This window comes from Mus musculus, chromosome 7, assembly GCF_000001635.26.
Source record: "Mus musculus strain C57BL/6J chromosome 7, GRCm38.p6 C57BL/6J".
In the NCBI taxonomy this organism is placed as follows: domain Eukaryota; kingdom Metazoa; phylum Chordata; class Mammalia; order Rodentia; family Muridae; genus Mus; species Mus musculus.
The window spans coordinates 100,956,304-100,975,745 of record NC_000073.6 but is presented as its reverse complement, the minus strand read 5'-3'; the positions used below and the strand labels follow the sequence as shown (position 1 = coordinate 100,975,745).

The 19,442-nt window shown below is 49.9% G+C and overlaps 1 protein-coding gene across 3 annotated transcripts in view; it reads left to right on the top strand.

Moving 5' to 3' along the window:
• Positions 1-247: 247 nt before the first annotated feature.
• The window catches only part of P2ry6 (pyrimidinergic receptor P2Y, G-protein coupled, 6), a 37,869-nt gene continuing 18,674 nt past the window's right edge, over positions 248-19,442 (top strand). The window contains exon 1 of one of the 3 annotated variants that reach the window (XM_011241739.3): positions 248-340. The gene's annotated coding sequence lies outside the window, so the exon portion shown is untranslated. Of the gene's footprint in view, positions 341-1,039; positions 1,232-11,379; positions 11,528-19,442 lie in introns of those variants that run through there. The other 2 variants (XM_006507640.4, NM_183168.2) reach the window with 2 other exon arrangements.

Genomic DNA, 19,442 nt, shown 5'->3' with positions numbered 1-19,442 from the left:
AGGCCAGTGACCATCAGGAGGAACACAGACACTCAGGAGGAGCACCTGCTCTGTCAGACACTGTCCTGTTCTGCTGGGCTGACAGCCCCCATCTTCAGCATCCCTCCAAACACAATTCCTGCCGTTAGTCTGAGGCTCAGTTACCAGCTGGCCAGCCCTGAACAAGCTACAGTCTCGGGGCTTCTGTTTCATAGTCTATAAAATGGATCGGTAACTCCAAAGTCCTGGCTGTTCTGAGCACCAGGAAGCAGCTGCTTATGGTGTAGAAAATGTCACAAACCTGCTCTCAGGCTCTGGAGTCAAGTCTCAGGTCCGCCACTTACAAGCCATGTGACACTGGGTAAGTCACTTCACTTCTGTCTCAGCCTTCCCACTTTTAAAATAGGGGCCGTGGTACTTCTGGAATTGCTTTGAGAATTAAAAGCGCTAAAATAACTGCCCTGGGACTGAGGACGTAGCTCTGCGGGTAGAGTGTTTGACTAGCATGCACAAGGTCCTGGGTTGGATCCTCAGCACTGCATCAACCCGATGTAATCCCAGGAGGTAGAACGCGGAGGCAAGAGGATCAGGGGTTCTTGGGGACAGGTCAAGTTCGAGGTCAGCCAGGGACGCCTGAGACCCTGTCTCAAAATACAGACAGACAAAGAAGTAAATGATAAAATGGAAGCCCCTGATGCATAGTGGATAATTGCAAATTATACTAACCCTTCTCTCTCTCTCTCTCTCTCTCTCTCTCTCTCTCTCTCTCTCTCTCTCTCATACACACACCCCAGAGAGGGGAGGGAGGGAGTGGGAGAAGGAAGGAGTGGGAGGGGGAAGGAGAGAGAAACAAAGAGACAGAGACAGAGAAACCTGTAAAAAGGGAAACTGAGGCCAGGAAAGTGCTGGAGTAGCTAGGGGATCCAGGATTCAATCTAGCGACATGCTTCCACCCTCGGAGTCGTCCTCTGCAGCATGGCGTGGCGTGTTTAACAATCTATCGCCGCCTCCTTGTCCCACCAAGGGCAGGCAGCCCAGCCCTATCCAGGCTGGGCGGGACTCCAACGCTGGGTGCCAAGGCCACCGGGCCACCGCCGCTCCCCGGTCATCCTGCTTAGTACCGCAAGAAGCCTGGTACTCTTGGGACCAGAGCTGAAGCACCACCCACGATCCTTCATTTAAGTGGAGGGTTCGCTTCCCAGAGCCGCAGCCTTGATTCTGGACCCACGCGGGCTGGTGCTGCGCAGCGCAGGTGAGGGCGCAGGAAGGGCGGGACACGGAGGTGGCGGTGGAGGGGACCAAAGAGACTGGAAGTGTGGGAGCGGATACTGGGAGTGCAGGACCGGCCTGTCGTAAGCTCCTGGTTCCCCCCACCCCCAACCCCTCGGGGTGGATAGGGAAACAATCGCTTGGAGCCGACAGAGTGCAGAGTACTGGGTTTACTGTGTACAGATGGTGTGAGCGTGCCTGTGTGCCACAGTGACTTTGCCATGGAGTGCAGCCGGGTTCCACGGGGTGGGTACTGGTGCACCACAAGTGTGCACTACCTGTGCTCGGTGTGGGTTGTCGGGTACAGGATGCTTGGTGCTGAGCCAGATGATGGAAGGCAACCAGTATCTGTGTGTTGAGAGTATCTGTGAAAGCCTCCCTCCTCTTCTTTTCCTGCCCTCCTCTTCCTCTCCCAGAGCCGGGGTCTGTTGTAGCCCAGAGTGGCCCTGAACTCCTGATGATCCTCCCTCCACCCATCTCCCAAAACACTAGAATTACTGCTAGTGGCTGCTGAAAGTTTTTTCAGAAATCACAGATGACTCTTTAGTATCCAGGCTTTGGGAGAGTGCAAGCTCACTCACCCTGGATGTAGAGGAGGAAGAGTGTCAGAAGCCAGGCTCCCTGACCCTTCTATCTCCTACCCACTCCGATAAGCCAGGGACACTTCTCTGAAACCACATCCTTTATCTCCAAAGTTCCTATGGACTCCTTGCAACTGTTTCTGCGTTTGTTTTCCTGTGAAAGCGTTGGTCTGCAAAGTCTTCATCTCCAGGGCGGACTTAGGCTTGGCAGTCCACTGTGTTTATCCAGTGATGGGAGCCCTCCAGCCCCCACCCCCAACTGACTGCGAAGGGCTGAAGCAAGTGGCTTCCCAGTTAGGTATATATGGTGTGTGCTATAGGAGGGTGTCACTTTCAGTGCAAGGGAGAAAAGACCTGGACCTGGACCCACGGGACCCTGAGGGGTCATAGCAAAGGAGCTTCCAATAGCAGTCTAGGATGGCCAAGGGGTCCTTATCATTCCAGCCTGTTTCGGACCTCAGTTCTTGCAGGAATGGGGTTGGGCATAAGCATGCCCCTCAGTGCCTCAGTTCTTTTCCTTGTAGAATAGAGATATTAGTAGTAGTTGCCCTGTAGAGTTCCCGTGAGAACTGGCTCACTTCCTGTATATAAAGTGTTTGCACAATACCTGACACATTAAAATACAGGTGGTGTCAGAACATGATGACAGTAATAGAGGTCCCCACATGACTAGGTCCCCACACACCTCCAGGAACACTTCTCACAGTCATGGTTCTGGAGGGGTGAACATCTCAAAGCCCTCCAATTTGAGCAACTGTGGAGTGCCATTCCTGTCCCAAACTGTCATCTCAGCTGCTTTCTCAGCGACTTCCTGTCTCCTGGCAAGTCACAGGCTGAGATAGGCTAGGGATGGAGCGTGGGAGAGATGCTGAAGGAAAATGAGAGCAGCCTAGGGCTTAGATGGGTGCCTCTTTATTCTGAGAACCATTGTAAGTGACAGACAGATGGCCCAGGCACTCCGGGGGTAAGCTTGGGAATTGTGAGGGGCAGAAGCTGGCATCCTTCTGCCTAGAACAAGGAAAGCTGGGATGAGCAAGATGCAGATATTTGCTCCTTGATCCAAAGCAGTTCCTGGGACCTGGGGGGCCAGGCTGTGAGATCACAATTGAGCAACTGGTCCACATGGGCCAGGAAACCCCTCGGGCTAGTCTTTATTTCCTGGGCTAAAACATTTGTGTTGGCAGCATAAGAGCCCCTATTCCTGCTGACTTCATAGAGCCAGTTTGGAGATGGTGCCCAGAGGCCTTGGAGGACAAGGAGACATAAAAGGCAGCATTGGGAGCTGTGGAAATATTTGGGAGGGCATGAAAAATATCTCTTGGGGCAGGGTGCTCTGAAGGGCTGCTGGAAAGCCCAGGCAGAAGCAGAACCAGCCACTGTCTCTATGGTACACTGTCACCAGGCAGGGACTATTTCTCTTTGAGAGGCCCCATGAGCTATTCCACAAGGTTTGGAGGACAGAGCCCTGCTGAGCAGCAGGTGTGGCCCTGACAAACTTAACTTTCTGAGCATCCAGGGATGCTGCTAGGAGGTGGGACTCAGTGATGCTGGCAGCACTTCTGGCCTGCTTTCCTTTAACCTGTAATTCTGGGCTTACTTGCTTATGGTTCGAGTCCTAGTGTTACTGAGTGCTTACATCCATAAACCCGCTACCTCTATTTCCCGATATTTCAAAAGAAACTGAGAAGCAGAAATTTATAAAGGAAAATGGATTTATTAACAATTTGGCCAAAACATGGGGAATGAAGGTCTAATTTCTATCCCAACACGTTTAAGGCTATCTTAGAATTTACAGAAAGACACAAGAAGACCAGGTGTGGCACATGCCTTTACTCCCAGCACTTGAGGGGCTGAAGCAGGAGGATAACAGTGAATTCAAGGCCAACCTGGTCTACATAGTGAGCTCTGAAATAACAAGCACTACATAGAAAGATCCTGTCTCAAATGAAAGGCACAAAAGTAAGGACACATGTGAATTTAGCTGTGAGACAGGGTAATGGAACTTTTCCAGAGCCGCGGGTGACCTGGCCTGTGATTGCCCCCATTTTCCCTTATACAAAGATTTTTCATTCAAACCCAAAAGGAAGAAAACAGTCTTTAAAATCCCCTATTTTTGTTTGCTTTTGGTTTTCAGGATATGGGGGCTTGAGCCAGGATCTTGCATAGCTTAGGCTGACCTGGCCTATTATTCTTTAGTAGAGAATCATTAGCCTTGACCTCCTGATCCTCCTGCCTCTACCACACCAATGCTGAAATTACAGAGTGCTGGGATTACAGATATGGACCACTGTGACCTGCAAGATCTGCCCCCCCCTTTTGTTTTCATAGTCTCAGGTAGCCCAGGTTGGCTATGCCTTCTCCGTGTAGTTAGGACAATCTGGAACTCCTCCACCCCCTGAGAGCAGGGATCCATCACGGAGCACCATGCTCAGGCTATGCAGTGCTGGTGACTGAACCCTGGGCTCTACCAGTTGAGCCTCAGACTCAGCTCTAAGAGGAAATACCCCCAGAGAAACTGTGAGGGGTAAGAACCCCACCTATTTTGGGCCTGGGAGCATCCTTGGTTGCTGGTTCTGTTCTTCAACAGTGAGTAGAACCATTTTCCAAGTCTTCCCATAGGCCTGTGAAACATACTAATTTCTGCAAGTGAAGAAAAGGTAGAGACCTCATAACTGCAGGAAGAGGCAGAGCGGCGTGTCTTTCCATTGTTGTTTTGGTTTCTCTGAGACAGTGTCCACTATGTCACCTTAGCTAGCCTGGAACTCACCATGTAGACTAGGCTGTCCTCAAGCTCACAGAGCTCCACCTGCTTCTGCCTTTGTGCTGGGATTATAGGAGTGTGCCACCACTCCCAGCTATGTATAAGGATCTAGGATTCTGCACCCCAACACCTCCCTGCCTCCCACTTTGGCAATCTGACATTTACAAGCTACCGAGGAAGAAGCCTCAGAAGTTGGTTCAGTAGAAATATTGGAGAAACCCAAGAAAGGTCGCTTCCCTTCCAGCTAGACTGGAAGAAGGATGGTCAGGTGCCATGCTCCCAGGAATGACAAGGTCATGTGAGCTCAGGGCCGCCCCCTCCCAACACACACACAGGCAGTGGAGGTGGTCAGAGTAGGTGTGACTCTCAGGGGTGATTGAACTCAGTGGAGGAGAACATTTGGGTATTGCTCAGGAGGAAAGTGCAGTGGAGACATTGGGTATCTCTGAGTGCCACTGGGAGAAAGACAGGGAAGAACACATCAGAGGGAACCCCAAAGTCCAGCCTGTTCTCTCTGAGACATACCTGCGTTCTCCGCCAGCCTTTGGTAGACAACAGTGACGCTGCAGGAGTGCGCATGCACAGCTGGGCGATAGCTGTGTGGCTTTTATAGTCTGTCTGGTCCCCCCTCCTGGACTGAAAACCTGGCAAGCAGTACTAAAATTGCTCATGTGCCTCTTTCCAGACGTCTGTGTAGCAGCAGAATGCCATTTTTCAGGGCATTTCTCAGACAGTTAGCTGAGTATCAGCCCGGGAGTATGTGAATGAGTTATCTGATGAGTAGAAGCAAAAACAACTATCAGGTCATCTCCCTCCTCTCCCAGGTCCACCCACAGAGAACTTGATCTCAGTTCTAATGCTGACAGCCTGTGCCTGGTCTGTCCTCCAGGAGAACGTAGGAGCCGCTGAGGGATCAAGTGAGGGCTGGTTGTCTTCTCTCCTCCCAACCTCCCCCCACCCCGACCCCCTAGGCAGTTCCACACCAGTCCTGCCTGAATCTTCAGACTGAAAGAGGACCTATAGCTTCAGGGTCAGTCCAGGCAAGCAGGCAAGAACCCTCTAAAGCTGGTAAATGAGTGGAGGGAGTCCTGAGTCCCACACCTGGGAGGCAGGATGAGGGTGGGCGTGGCCTAGGTCCAAGCAGTAAAGAGATAGATGAGAAGGGTGAGCTGGGCTCAAGCCCAGGTTCCCACGGTCTGCTCCGGCAGGATGGAGCTGACGGACACATCCTGGACTCTGGCTTCATCCCCTGCTTCCCCATCTTCCCCATCATGGAACCCAACGGCTCACTCTCCACCAGTTCTCTGATCTCTACCCTGACCGCACTGTTCCAGTTCTGGAGTCCTCCCCAGTCTTTTTCTCTTAAGCCGTTTTTACTCTGCCCACATCTGGCACAGTGGCTTCTCCAGCACAAACCCACTGCCCTTTCTCTTCTTCACAGGGGTCACTGGGCTACTGGCTGCTGCTCAAGCTACTCCAGTCACCACACAGTCCCCCCCCCCAGGTGACCCTCCCTACCCCCCCAGGAAACCCTTCCCACCTTTCCAAGTGTGTCTGATACCCGTTCTCCCTCACTTCCTGCTGTGTCCTGCGGCAAGAATGGTGTGGTTTCAGGGCCAGCTCAGGGGTCCCTTCTGGGTTATGTCAAAGACTCCACAGGACAAGGCCCTCTCCCTGGAAACCTTGACTGCCTCTCACCATGGCCCCCTCTCCATTTGTCACAGCTGACGCTGACCTCACCAGAGGGCTAGAAAGTAAGGACGCCAAAAGAGAACCCCAAAGAAGAAAGAACAGTTCTAGCCCCCGGACTCCATTCAGAGGCCCCTGAAGCTCTTGTGCGTCCTTTAGTTCTTCCCTTAACCCCAATTCAATGCCATGTGGGTGCTCCTCACCCTATCATTCCTGCCTCAGTGGCCAGGGACTCCACCCCCAACCCCAGGACCTCAGACAGGAGGAGAAAAGCCCTTCCATCCCATAGTCCACTCAACAGCCTTGTTCCCAAAAAGCCTCTGTGCTCTGGAGTCCTCCCTCGCCTAAGGCAAAGCTGAAAGGGAGCCACAGTGTTTCCCCAAAACAGCGCTCTGATCCTCATGGGACAGACAGGCTGCAGCCTCATGGAACACGCAGACCTACAGAGCTTGGAAAGGCAGCTTTCTCTGGATGTTCTTCAGAGTGTCCTTTGGCTCAAGGTCAGAAACTTCTACCCCACCTCAATAGCCCTGAGCATGGAAGCTTCGCCTAACACAAACATCCCTGATAGTGTATTACTTGTGGGAGACTTTATATGGATGACCAGGAAATGTCACAACCTTGTCTTTTTAGTATGCCTTGTGGTGGTTGGTCTCTTTGCTTCCCTTTCCCTCCCTCTTTCCTTCCCTCTCTTCCCCATTTCCATTCTGTCTGTCTGTCTTTCTCCATCTATCTCTTGCAGCCGGAGCTCACTAATGCGTAACTGATTATGTTGCTCTCCTCAGTGCACATAGAACGTGAAGCAGGATTATCCTAGTGTTGGCTCCACCCAATCAGGCAAATATTTGTCTCCTTTTTACCTGGGGTGGCGGGGCTTGGGGGTGAGGAGGTGCGGTGAAGAGCCATAAATCCTTTCTGCTTTTTCTCTTTCACTTTGGCTCCTAGGATGCTTGGCCACCATGTTAGTCTGGGTATCTGCCCCTGACAAGACCATGTGGTACACGTGACCATTGTCTGAGCCATCCAGCTCTTGCTAGGCAGAGGAGTGGAGAAATCAAAGCACACAAAGAATAACTCTTCTGAGAAAGTCCGCTGGATTTTTGGGCTTTCTCCCTTTCTCTGTTGTCTCTTCAGCCTCTTGAATCGAGAGACACTGCTCCAATGGCCAGGGTGTGTGCCGTGTCAAAAGCGTTGTGTTCAAATCCTTGATCTGCTACTATGGTACTCTAAGAGTGTCAGGCTCAGAACAGTGAAGGGTAGCACTGAACCTCCCTTGGCTAGTGTGGGAGGGCTAACTGGCCCCGTCTCAGGGCTCAGAACGAACAGTTCCTGGCACATCCTAAGCTCTGTCCTGGGAGAGCCGGTGGGGAGGCTCTGGTTCTGTCTGGAGTATTCGGTAACTGACTCCTCTCTGATGTTGGAGATGCCTTCTCGTTAGTTAGGGCGGGGCTTCAGCCTGCTGCACTGGTGCTTCCCATGATGCCCCAAGGTGCAAAGTTCACGCTTTTAGCTCACTAAAGTTGAGCTGATCTGTGGCCAGGTTCATCCAGTAGATCCAGAAGGAGGCAGAGGAGCTTGGGCTAGTGCCTGTGACCTCATGCCCGCCCTGCGTTCCCCAGAGGCTGGATCCTGAGCTGAGCTGTAGACCAGTACCATCAGCCTTTCTTTGTACAGCCTTTGTGTCTCCATATTTAGTCCAGAATGGACCTCAGCCTCCATAGTGTTGGGAATTCTGCGTGCACCAGGCGTAACTGTCCTGGTGAGTTCCCACGTGATTCTCCTGTCTTTGCCACCCATATTGCTGCAACAGTGTTGGGATTTCAAGTGCATTCCAGTGTATGAGGCTTCTCGCTCAGGTTCTGACTCAGGTCCAGGACGTGTGGTGGCTGTTTCTGCTCTCTGAACTTTCTCCCCAGGCCTAGCACATTACCACGAGCCAGCGGCTGAGCGGTTCTGTCAAAAGCTATCTTCTGAAGAACTTTTGCTTGTTTTCTCTGTGCGGTCTGACCCGGGCCTTTCTAAGAATGAGCCCACCACACCACTAAGTGGCCTTAAGTGATCTGTATCCATGGGAAACCTCGTGACCTGTCTGTGAGGGAACAGAAGTCTAGCAGCCTTTGGAGAAATCGGGATCATCTCTTTCCTGGTTCTGCAAGAGCCTTGCACCATCTTGCTGCTAAACTAAGCTTAAACCCTGCATGGGCTCTGCTGGACATGAGTGCATAGGTATGTTATTGTGTGTGTGTGTGTGTGTGTTGTAGATCTGTGTACTAAGTCTGAATATGATGGGCATACTTCAGTAGGGGTTACACCACGGGTGGACATGGGCTACCTGCTCTTCTTCTGGGTATCTGTACTTTCCTAAGATGGCAAACAGCAGCCCCAGGATCCTAGTGGGATGGGTTGAAGGAGCTCTGTGGCTCAGCCAGAGCGCCCCCTACCCCCAGTCTGAGAACAGCACCCAGCTTACTAGCCAAGAGCTTGAAGTGACACTAACGCCCAGGGAGGCCACATCTCCTACAGAACCCAACCAGGCCTCTCCTATTCCAGACAGAACGGAGAATGGTGTTGACTCTCTCACATCTTGAGGGTGGCAAGGAGCCATCGGATAAGGGCCTTGGGACCTAGAATATACAAGAGACCATCCCTACCCGTGGCTCCTTCTCAATCCTCAGTGGGCAGGGAGAGCTCTCATCTATTGCTGCAGGAAGCACAGTTCTGCAAGGGGTAAATATACCCAAGGAAGGCCAGAAGGAAGGCAGTGAGCTTGATCCAGCAGTGGTCACCAGGGACAGGGCTCTCAGGGTAGCCTGGCTGTGTGGGAGTGTCTGACTTATTGTAGGTGGCTCGAGGCAGAGAGGTCATTGTAGAAGAAGGCTCAGTGCCCATTGCTTTTGGGCCACTAAAGGTCTGAGGATAGTGGGGCTTTTGGCCCTTCCAGAGAAGCCCACACCCAGGGCTGATCTGGCAGAGCCTGCTTAATCCCCTAAGCCTTCCTCCTCTTCTTATGCAACTGCTTTTGTTCTGGGGAAAGTCGAGGAGCCTGTGGTGGCTGCCACCTTACAAATCTCCTATGGCATCTGAGCTGCCCTGGAATTGCGGGCCTGGGAAAACACTGCTGTGGACTGGGAATTCTGGGGTACCCTGGAGTGAGGTATGTAGACAGCACAGCAAAGGCACAGATGCACACAAGCACTGTACCCCACAATGTAGAGGTGAACGCACTCCCTGACCAGCCCGCAAGTGTGCGTGCCCAGCATTCCTCCAGGTTGACTGCCACGTCCTCTCGCCTGGGAGCTGACCCTCTGGATACTTTGCCCCCCCCCCCCACTGCAGTATTCCTTTTCAGGATTTTCCCTACACAGGGACAGAGGGATCTTCCTGTCAGTGGCCTGCTATTGGGTGGGAGTAGCGACTTCTTTGTTTTCTATGAAGTCACACTTACTTCTTATCAAGAGAATGGGCCTGCTGCCAGGGGCCCTGAGAGATCAGGGTCTCAGGATGTGAGGAACGTGTGATACCCTCTGTTATCTTGGTCTGCACATTGCCTTTTAGTTACTGTGATGACCATTCATGGTACCACCAAGATGTGGGTGCCTTCATTTATTATCATCATCATCATCATCACCACCATCATCATCATCACCACCACCACCACCATCATCATCATCACCCCACCATCATCATCATCATCATCATCATCATTCTTACTACTGCAGCTGCTACTATTACTATTGCTATTACTACTACATCTTACAGATAGGAGAACTGAGATCCAGAGAGGGACAGACACTGGTTAAGGTCACACAGCAAATTCAAGCAGAGTTAACCAGTGCCATCTTATCCTTGGGCTAAGGGAAAATGCTTTCTGCCTCTGGGGCTTAGAGTATGAAAAATGGGCTTGGTTGGGAGCCTAGGGGATGGGGCAGGCTAGGACCACCAAGCAAGCTTTGTGTAGGGAATCTTGATCTTCCTACACCTGGAGCTGTGTTAGCTCCCTCACACAACTCCACTGTGAGGCTCTTCTTTCATGTATACATGCCAGGGAAGAGGACCAAGGGACAAGACACCTCTGCCTTGTCTTGGAACCCAGGCAAGGCCCCAGAGCCACCCCTCTGCTGGGGTAGGTCAGAGGGTGTATTTCCTCTTCTGGCCTGCAGAGGGCTTGCAGGCCAGGCTCTGGGCACAAATCAAAGCATTGGCGTTCCGAACTGAAGCAGGGCCCAGGAGCCTGCCTGGCCTTAGCTCCTGGCCTGCTTCCATCCTGTAGGGCTTGAGGTACGGTCTCCTCCAGGCTGGGTGGACTTCTCCAGAGAGAGACAGAAAGTGGTACAGGAAACGGAGACCTAGTAAATCCTAGTTCAGTCCACTTGAGGAGACCCTAACTCTACTCAACACACCTCTCTTGATTTTTCTCTAAAGCTCTCACCTCCGATCAGAGACTTTGCTCTGCACTCTCACTCCTAGTAAATGACACCAGACGAGGAGAAAGGGGATAGGGGATAATCCGATTGACAGGGAGGGGCTGTCCGGGCCAGTCAAGTACCCAGGCAGAGCTATCCATTGCCTTCTGCTGGTCCTGCCCAAGCCCCAGGATGGATGGAGGTTAGGGAGGAAGAGTCACCCCTGTTCTGCCCTTCTTCCAAGCCACCCTCTTTCTGAGGAGCCATTCTTGGTCCCTGGAGAGTGGTGTCTGGACATGCATGGTTGGAGTCACAGACAACAGATTCCTTAATCTTGGGGTCTGGGTCTCTCTTAATGAGCCTTCCAGGCACTGCTGAGAAACCAGGGTAATTGTTCCCTGTGGCAGTAATGAGCAGGAGCCAGGCTCTGTCCAAACTTGAGAGAGGCCAGGAGGGGAGCTGGTGTGTAGCTAGGAGCCTCCCTGTGCCCAGCCCTGGGCCTTGAGTGCTCCCTCCTTCCATCTTCCCAGGAACCCTCAGGCTAAACTGATGGTCCGACGGTCCCCATCGCTAGGCTGAGTGGGCAGAGCTAGGGGTGACTTGCTCCTAGTCCGGCAGTGGCTGACTCAGCCTTGTGCCAGACACTTGAGCAAGATCTCCAGATTGAGGCCTGAGAGACAGTGTCACTTCCCCTCCTGGTAGTCCCAGTTACCTCATCTGCCACCTCCCAGACTCCTGCACTCTGGGGCACAAGAACTGCCTGGTGGCAGGGGCTGCTTCGGGAGTCTAGCTTGCTCCAGTTCTCATGGCTTGCAGGCGGTTGCTGTGTCAGAGGGAGTTTTCAGGTAAGGGTGCTTCCCTCCTCCAGTGTTTGCCCGCTGTGCACACCATTGCAGTCCCGGGCTGGGTGCAGAAGGCTGAGCAGGTGTGGGTGGGTGTGGGGCCTTCTCCCTTCCTCTTATTTCCTCTACCAAGTTCTGCCCAGAACTAGGCTGCACAACACCGGGGGACAAGGCACAGAGGCCTGGAGTGGAGGAGGCAAGGAAATGGGGACCTGACTGTGTCTTGGGTGGGGAGGTGGAATACTGAGGCAGAGGTCAGAGTTTGACTTCTGAATGAAACATGACATTTTTTCCCCTTTCTGGGCCTCAACTTCTTACCTGTGAGTTCAAGTAGCTGAGCATGTGCCTGAGTATTGTCTATGCTAGATGATATAGCATATAAATGTGTTTAATCCCAGCAGAGGTAGGCAATCTCTGTGAGTTCAAGACTAGCCTCTTCTGCATAGTGCATCTCTTGTGTGTTGCAGGTCAGAAAGATCCTATCTCAAAAAAAAAAAAAAAAAAACCCAAAACTCTGTGTGTGTCAAATTTTAGAGAGTAAAGAGGGTCCCTTGGGGAGGGGCTGGGCGGGACTCTCAGAGCTGCTCAGGCGCCTTGGCAGGAACTAGCAGGAAGGATGCTAAAATACAATGTAGCCTGAGGTTAACTCCACTGGGAAAACGGATTCCCTGAGTCCAGGCACTGCTTGTTAAGGGGAAGAAAAGCAGAGTAATTGGATGTATCTGGGAGCAGGGCTAAATCCTTCTGAGGGTTTCTGTTCACATTTGCCTCTGCTGATCCTGACGGAGGAAAGGCAGGCAGGCGCCCCATATTTGGTACTGCTACCTCCGGAACGTACGAAGCTAGCTTTGTACCTGGCGCAGCCTTCCCAGCGCTAGGATTACATGCATGTACCAAGTGCTATGCCTTCCATGGTGCATCTGCATGTGTGTGCAAGACAAAGGTGTGGATGTGTAGTTCGTGAGTGTGTGTAGCTCCAGTGCCAGTGGGAGTTTCTACTGCTGAGACTCCATTTGGCTAGGATGAAGCTCAGCTTGTTGCAAAGCATGTCTGAAGCCCTGGGCTGGATCCTCAGCACTACAAGATACTGGGCATGGCAGTGAGTATCTGTCATGCCCCTACTCAGGATGTAGAAGCAGGAGGATCAGAAATTCAAGGTCATCCTCAGCTACGTAATGAGTTCAAGGCCAGCCTGGAGAAATTTTTTTCTTTCCTTCTTTCTTTTTTTCTTTTCTCTTCTCTTCTCTTCTCTTCTCTTCTCTTCTCTTCTCTTCTCTTCTCTTCTTTCTTTCTTTTTTTCTTTTTTTGGTATATCCTTACTATTTGTTAGTTTACCAGGAAGAGTTGGGGGGTCATAGTCTAGAAACTAACACTAACTATTATCTCTAGCCTGTCCTCTTGCCTCACCCTGGAACTGTTCCTACAGACTTCACTGGGGGGTGGGGGTCCCTATAGGACTGTCTTCAGTGCTGAGAATCTGCCTGGCTCCTCTATGCCACCACCCTCCCTCTGAGTCTCAGAGCTGGCTGGGAACCTCAGTTGTCCCATTGAATCTTTGTGATATTCCAATGTCTTCTGGAGATGCTACTAGTATTCCATTTTACAGACAGGGAGATGGAGGTCTGTGAGGAGAAGTGCCTATCTCAGAATTCATGGAATTCAGCCTGCTGGTGGCAATACTAGACTTCAGTTCCTAAGACCTAACTCGGTTTTCACTGTGGCAGCCTGGCTAATGTGCTGGCTGTCTGGCTGAGTGAACACCTCAATGAAGGAGCAAACAACTCCTTTGATGCAAAGCTGAAAGTGTGTGACTGGGGAGATTGCTCAGAGGTTAAAGTGTTTGCCTTGTAAGTGTAAGGATGGGGGTTCAGATCCCTAGAATCCATGTGAGTGAGGTGGGTCATCTATAATGCCAGAGCACAGGAGGTGAGAACAGGAACAAGCCAGCTAGCTGTGCTACCAAGGTCTGGGCTCAACTGAGCCCATATCAATGAATAAAGTGGAGAGAGCTTGAGGAAGATGCTAGATGCCAAACTCAGGCTTCTGCACACTTGTGCAGCACACACCCAAGTGTCCCCATACATGTGAACATACATGTACATACATTATACAAAAATACACTTGAGGGCTGGCGAGATGGCTTAGTGGTTAAGAGCACCGACTGCTCTTCCGAAGGTCCCGAGTTCAAATCCCAGCAACCACATGGTGGCTCACAACCATCCATAACGAAATCTGATGCCCTCTTCTGGAGTGTCTGAAGACAGCTACAGTGTACTTACATATAATAAATAAATAAATCTTTAAAAAAAAAATACACTTGAGAAAATTGGAAAGTAAAAGAAATCGTGCCCATTAATTTACTGAGTACCCAGGAGGCTGCAAGTGTCTCGGGAAGTACGTTCAGCCAGGATGAGCTGCACACGGGAGAAAATAAGGCATCGCTTTGGCTTAGGCAGGATGGTCACGGGTGCAAAGCCAGCCTGGGCTCCACAGTGAGTTCAAAGCCAGCCTACACTATGGGGTGAGTCCCTGTTTCAAAAACAAAGCAAAAGTTTACCTAGATGAATAAATTAATAAAGCTGGGAACAGAGGCATACAGCTGCAATCCGAGCACTTGGGAGGTGGAGGCAGGAAGATCAGAATTTCAAGGGCAGCCCTAGCTGCAGACAGAGTTCAAGCCCATTGTGAGTGAGACCTTGTTTCAGACCTAGAGCTCTAAGTCGAGTTTCCCTGCATCTCTGGAGGAAGGGTGAGTTGTCCAAGCCTGTGATTGACTTTGATTTGGGGAGAGGACCTGGGTCCGGTCTCTCAAGGAGCTGAGTCCATAGGGCCTGGCTGTATAGTACGCTCTTTCACCCACCCTGGACCGGGGCCACTTCCTCATTTGTCTCTGAAGTAAATTTCTATTTCAGTCTGGGTGGACCTGGCAGCCGAGAATCCTACCCTGCTGTTCTGACTGCTGGTATCTGGGTACGGTCAGAACCCTGCCTAGGCTCATGGTTATCTTCTCCCCTGCCCAATACTGGGACTGATGGTAATGGCTGGTGGGAGGCAGGCACACGTTGGTCTGTGGCTAGAGCCCAGACTGCATCAGTGGCATTTGTAGACAGCCATATGCTGGGTACCAGAGCCCTAGGAACTAAGAGACCCACTGTCCCCTTAAGAAATTATAGGCTGGGGGAGGGGGAAACCAGGAGCAGAAGTTTGAGTACAGACTGGTGAGATTGTTCAGTGGATAAAGGCGCTTCCCGAAGATCCTACAACCTGAGTCCAATCCCTGACCCGGGAGGAGGGATGGTAAAAAGAGAACCAACTCCTTAAATTGTCATCTGACTTCCACATATATTGCTGAGGCCAGCACACACATGAGCATGTGTGCACAGATAATAAATAAATAGCAGAAAGATCTGCAGCAGGTGTGAGCTGAGCTAGGCGTTCCATGGCAATTCTGGTTTCCATGGCCTGGGACAAGGTGGAAATTTTCTGTGACACTGAAAGCAATTCTTAGTCCAAGGCGAGGGAAACACTGTCTCTGTTACACCAGAGAAATAGAAACAGCTGCTAGAGCCATGGTGGGGGTTGGGTGGGGGGAAGGCTTAGAAACAGTTGGGTTAGAATCCAGGCACCAGCTTCTCATGGCTGTGTGGTTCTCAAACATGTTATTAAACCTCCTAGAATCTTAGTTTCTCTATCTGTAAAATGGGATCATAGAACCCTCCTGAACTGCTCCTAGGACATGTAAAACCAGGGCATGTATATAATATGACTTGTAGGTCCTTAGGAAGGGCACCTGGAGGAAACTTTTCCCCGACAGAGCTGAAATTTAAGGCAAAATGCAAGACTCATAAGATATCAAAACCTAGGCTGAAGAGATGGCCCAGAGGCTGAGAGCATTTGCTGCTCTCACAGAGGACCCGAGCTTGGTTCTCAGCACTTACATGGTGGTCCACAACCCTCTGTGATTCCAGTTCCAGGGTATCTAATACCCACTTCTGACCTCCGAGGGCACCAGGCAGGGATGTGGTGCACATAAATATATGTATGCATACATACATACAGGCAAGATTCTTATACACATAAAACAAAAATAATCAAAACTTTAGCATGCAGAACCTACCCACTTTTAACCAATTCTTAACATGGTGCAATCTCCCATTGGCAGCTTTGTCTATGCCCCGATCACATGACAGAGGTGAAGATGCCCCCATCACATCACAGAGGAGAAGATGCCTCAACATAGGAGCTAAAGGAGAGACCCAGAGAGGCTAATCCCTCTTTGTGAGCTAATCCAACAGTAAAGCAGATAAAAATTATGTTCAAAACACACTCTTGGACCAGGCCTCCTGGCCAAACTGGAAATCTCCTCCTCTAACTCCCAGGTTCATTGTGAGACCCACTGAGGTCCCTACCCCAACTTTATTACAAACCTATCTAAGTTCATACAGTAACTCGCAGTTCATAAGCAGGAAAACAGGGACCAGGAGTGTCAGACTCGCTCAAAGTCACAGAGCTGGTAGAAGCAGACGGGAGATTTAAACCCAGGACTCTCCCATGCCAAGGGGTACTTATTCCACAAACAATGTGAGGCCTCAGAACAGAATACAATACAAATGGCAAAAATATGGACAAGAACACACACCAAGGGAGCAACCAGGGAAACACAAGTGAAAACCACAGCATAGCATCCACACCCAGTAGGGCGGCTATGAGGGCCACAGCACAGCATCCACACCCAGTAGGGTGGCTATGAGGGAAAAGATGCAGACATTAAAATATCAGCGAGGCTGGAAATATAGTTCAGTTGGTAGAGTGCACAGGCAGAAAGCAGGAAACCCTGATCCCGCACACACATACACGGGGTATAACAGCGCACATTTGTGATCCCAGCAGTTGGGAGGTCAGAACGTCTAGGTCATCTTTGGCTACATAGCAAGTTCAGGGTCAGCCTGGGCTACACAAGACCATGTCTCAGAAAGATAATAAAGGTTTCAGCAAAGGTGTGGCATCAGAATTCTCATCTGCTGCTGGTAAGAACATAAAACTGCACAGTTCTTAGGAATGCGATTGAACAGTTCCTCAAAACTTAAACCTAAAATCATCATGAGAACCAGTAGCTTCATTTTTAGGCAGTTGCCCACGAAAGATGAAAGTACCTCCATGCTCTGGGCACGGTGGCAGCAGTGTGTAGTACCTGCACTTGGGACACTGAAGCAGCGGGACTGGAACAAGCCCAAGGATGGCCTGTGACACAACTGTGAGTCTGTTTCAAAGCAAAAACAAACCAGGCACTGGGGAGGCGGCGCAGCAGATGACCCAGGATTAGGAACCCATATCAGGCAGATCACAGCTTGCCAGGAACTTTAGCTCCACGGGATCCAGCGCTATCTTGTTCTCCTCAGGCAAATGAACACACATACACAGAGACAGACAGACAGACCGACCCACTGACCGACATTTTGTAAAGCAACACTTAGGCTAGAGAAATGGCTCAAGGGTTAAGAGTACTGACTCTTCTTCCAGCAAACCCAGGTTCAACTTCCAGGACCCACATAGTGGCACAAAACCATCTGTACCTCCAGTTCCAGGATCCTCTGGTGCCCTCTCCTGGCTTCTTCAGGAACTACACACAAGTAGTACACATAGATGCAGACAAAACCAGTCATATACATAAAATAATAAAATTAATTTTAAGCTGGACAGTGGTAGCCTTTAATCCCAAAACTCAGGATGATCTCTGAGTTTGAGGCCATCTTGGTTTTACAGAATGAGTTTCAGGAAAACCAGAGCTTTTTTTTTTTTTTTTTGGCTTTTCAAAACAGTATTTCTTTCTATAGCCAGCCCTGGCTGTCCTGGAACTTGGTCTGTAGACAAGGCTGGCCTTAAACTCAGAGATCTGCCTGCCTCTGCCTCCCAAGTGCTGGGATTAAAAGTGTGTGCCACCAAACCAAGCCAATTTTTAAACTCAATACGCAAATGTTCATAATAGCTGTATTCATAATATGCAAAAGTAGAAGTAACCTAAATTCCACAAACTGATAAATGAGCAAACCAAATATATCCATAACTAAATATATCCATATATTATTCAGCAATGAGACTTAAAGTCTGATCTATGTTATCACAGGAGTGAACCTTGAAGACACTGTTACATGAGTAAGCTAGACACAGAAGAAGCAAACGTATGGTTCCAATGCCATGAGGTATCCAGAAACAACACATCCATAAACACACAAAGGAAGTTGCTGGTTTGGAGGGGAGAGGAGGAAACAGAAGAGGAGCAAGGGCCAATGGACGCAGGATTTCTTTTAGGACAGCGGTTCTCAGCCTTCCTAATGCTGAGACCCTTTAATACAGCTCCTCATGTTATGGTGACCCCCAGCCATAGTGTAACCTTGTTGCCACTCCATAACTGTAGTTTTTCTATTGTTATGAATTGTATTGTAAATATCTGAGATGCAGCATATCTGATATGAGACTCCGGTGGAAATCACTGTTTTAGGTGTAATGGAGATATTAATCCATGGTCACTTAGACCTGTTGCCCTGAGGCCTAGGAGGACAGAACACCGGGGCAGGAATGCATGGTAGAGCAGATATAGAAAAAGAGACAGAGGAGGCTGGAGAGATGGGTCAATTCCCAGTAACTACATGGTGGCTCACAACCATCTGTAATGGGATCCAATGCCTTCTTATGTGTCTGAAGACAGTCACAATGTATTCACATACGTAAAATAAATCTTTAAAAAGAGAGGAGGGAGAGGGAGGGTTAGAGAGATGGAGTGGAGTCCCATCAACCAGGAAACAAGCCTTCAAAATATAAACATTTAAGATCCAGACCGTACCACAGAAGGCTGAGCTAGCACTAGCCATAGACAGGCAGACAGAGAAGCTTCACAGAGTTTCCTGGCAACTGACGTGAAAAGAAAGAAGCCGCCTCCAAGTGAAGGAACATGGTGGGTCCTTAGAGGAGCTATCATTTCAGGGGCGAGAGTCCTAAAATTTGATTTGAATCATTGCATCATAAGGGTTGGTTTCCTATATCCACCCCATCTGACGTTCTGATACTAAGAAAATGAAGAGCTGCAAGGGGCCCATATTTTACCATACATGTAAGCCACCAGGCTAGCCTGCTCCAGCTTCACGGATGCTGGCCAAAGACATGAAAATGTTAGTGAGAGGTAAAGAAACTTTGCCCCACACAGCAACGAGGATGGGCAGAATATCAGCCCTTGGACCAGTTCTCAAGGTCCCACAGGCCAAGGGAAAGTGAGCCAAATAATGCCTACGTGTCCGTGGGCTGGGGGACAAGAAAGGAACCTGGGGCTTAGACACTGAGTCTTTTGTGATGGGCAGTCATCCTGCCTGAACTTCGTCTCGGAGAAAGACATCTTTCATGTTCCAGACAGTCAACAAACCCGACGCTATCGTTATCTTCCAAAGCTGTTTGCTCAAAGAAAGCCTCTGCCAGGCTCTACTGAAGCAATGGAGGGCTGTCCCAGAGCATGGATGTACTGTCCCGGTCTGATAGCCTTTCTTCCCTTTTTCTGTTTGTTTTGTTGTGAGTTCATTTAAAACTACAGACAACAAAGCCTATGCCACTGTAATGTTTTGTTTATTTTTGTTTTGTTTTGAGACAGGATCTCACAACATAGGCTTAGCATGCTAGACCTTACTATACAGACCAAGTTAGCCTTGAATTTGCAGTAATCCCCCAGTGACTGCCTGGCTTTGCAAGATTACAGGCACAGGACACCATACTCAGCTTAATCCCTTTTAAATTAAAAATTTAGACTGTGTTTATTTTGGACTATATTTGCTTTGTTTTATGTATATGAGTGTTTTATGTATATGAGTGTCTTATGTATATGAGTGTTTATGTATATGAGTGTTTGTCTATGTATATAAGTGTTTATATATAT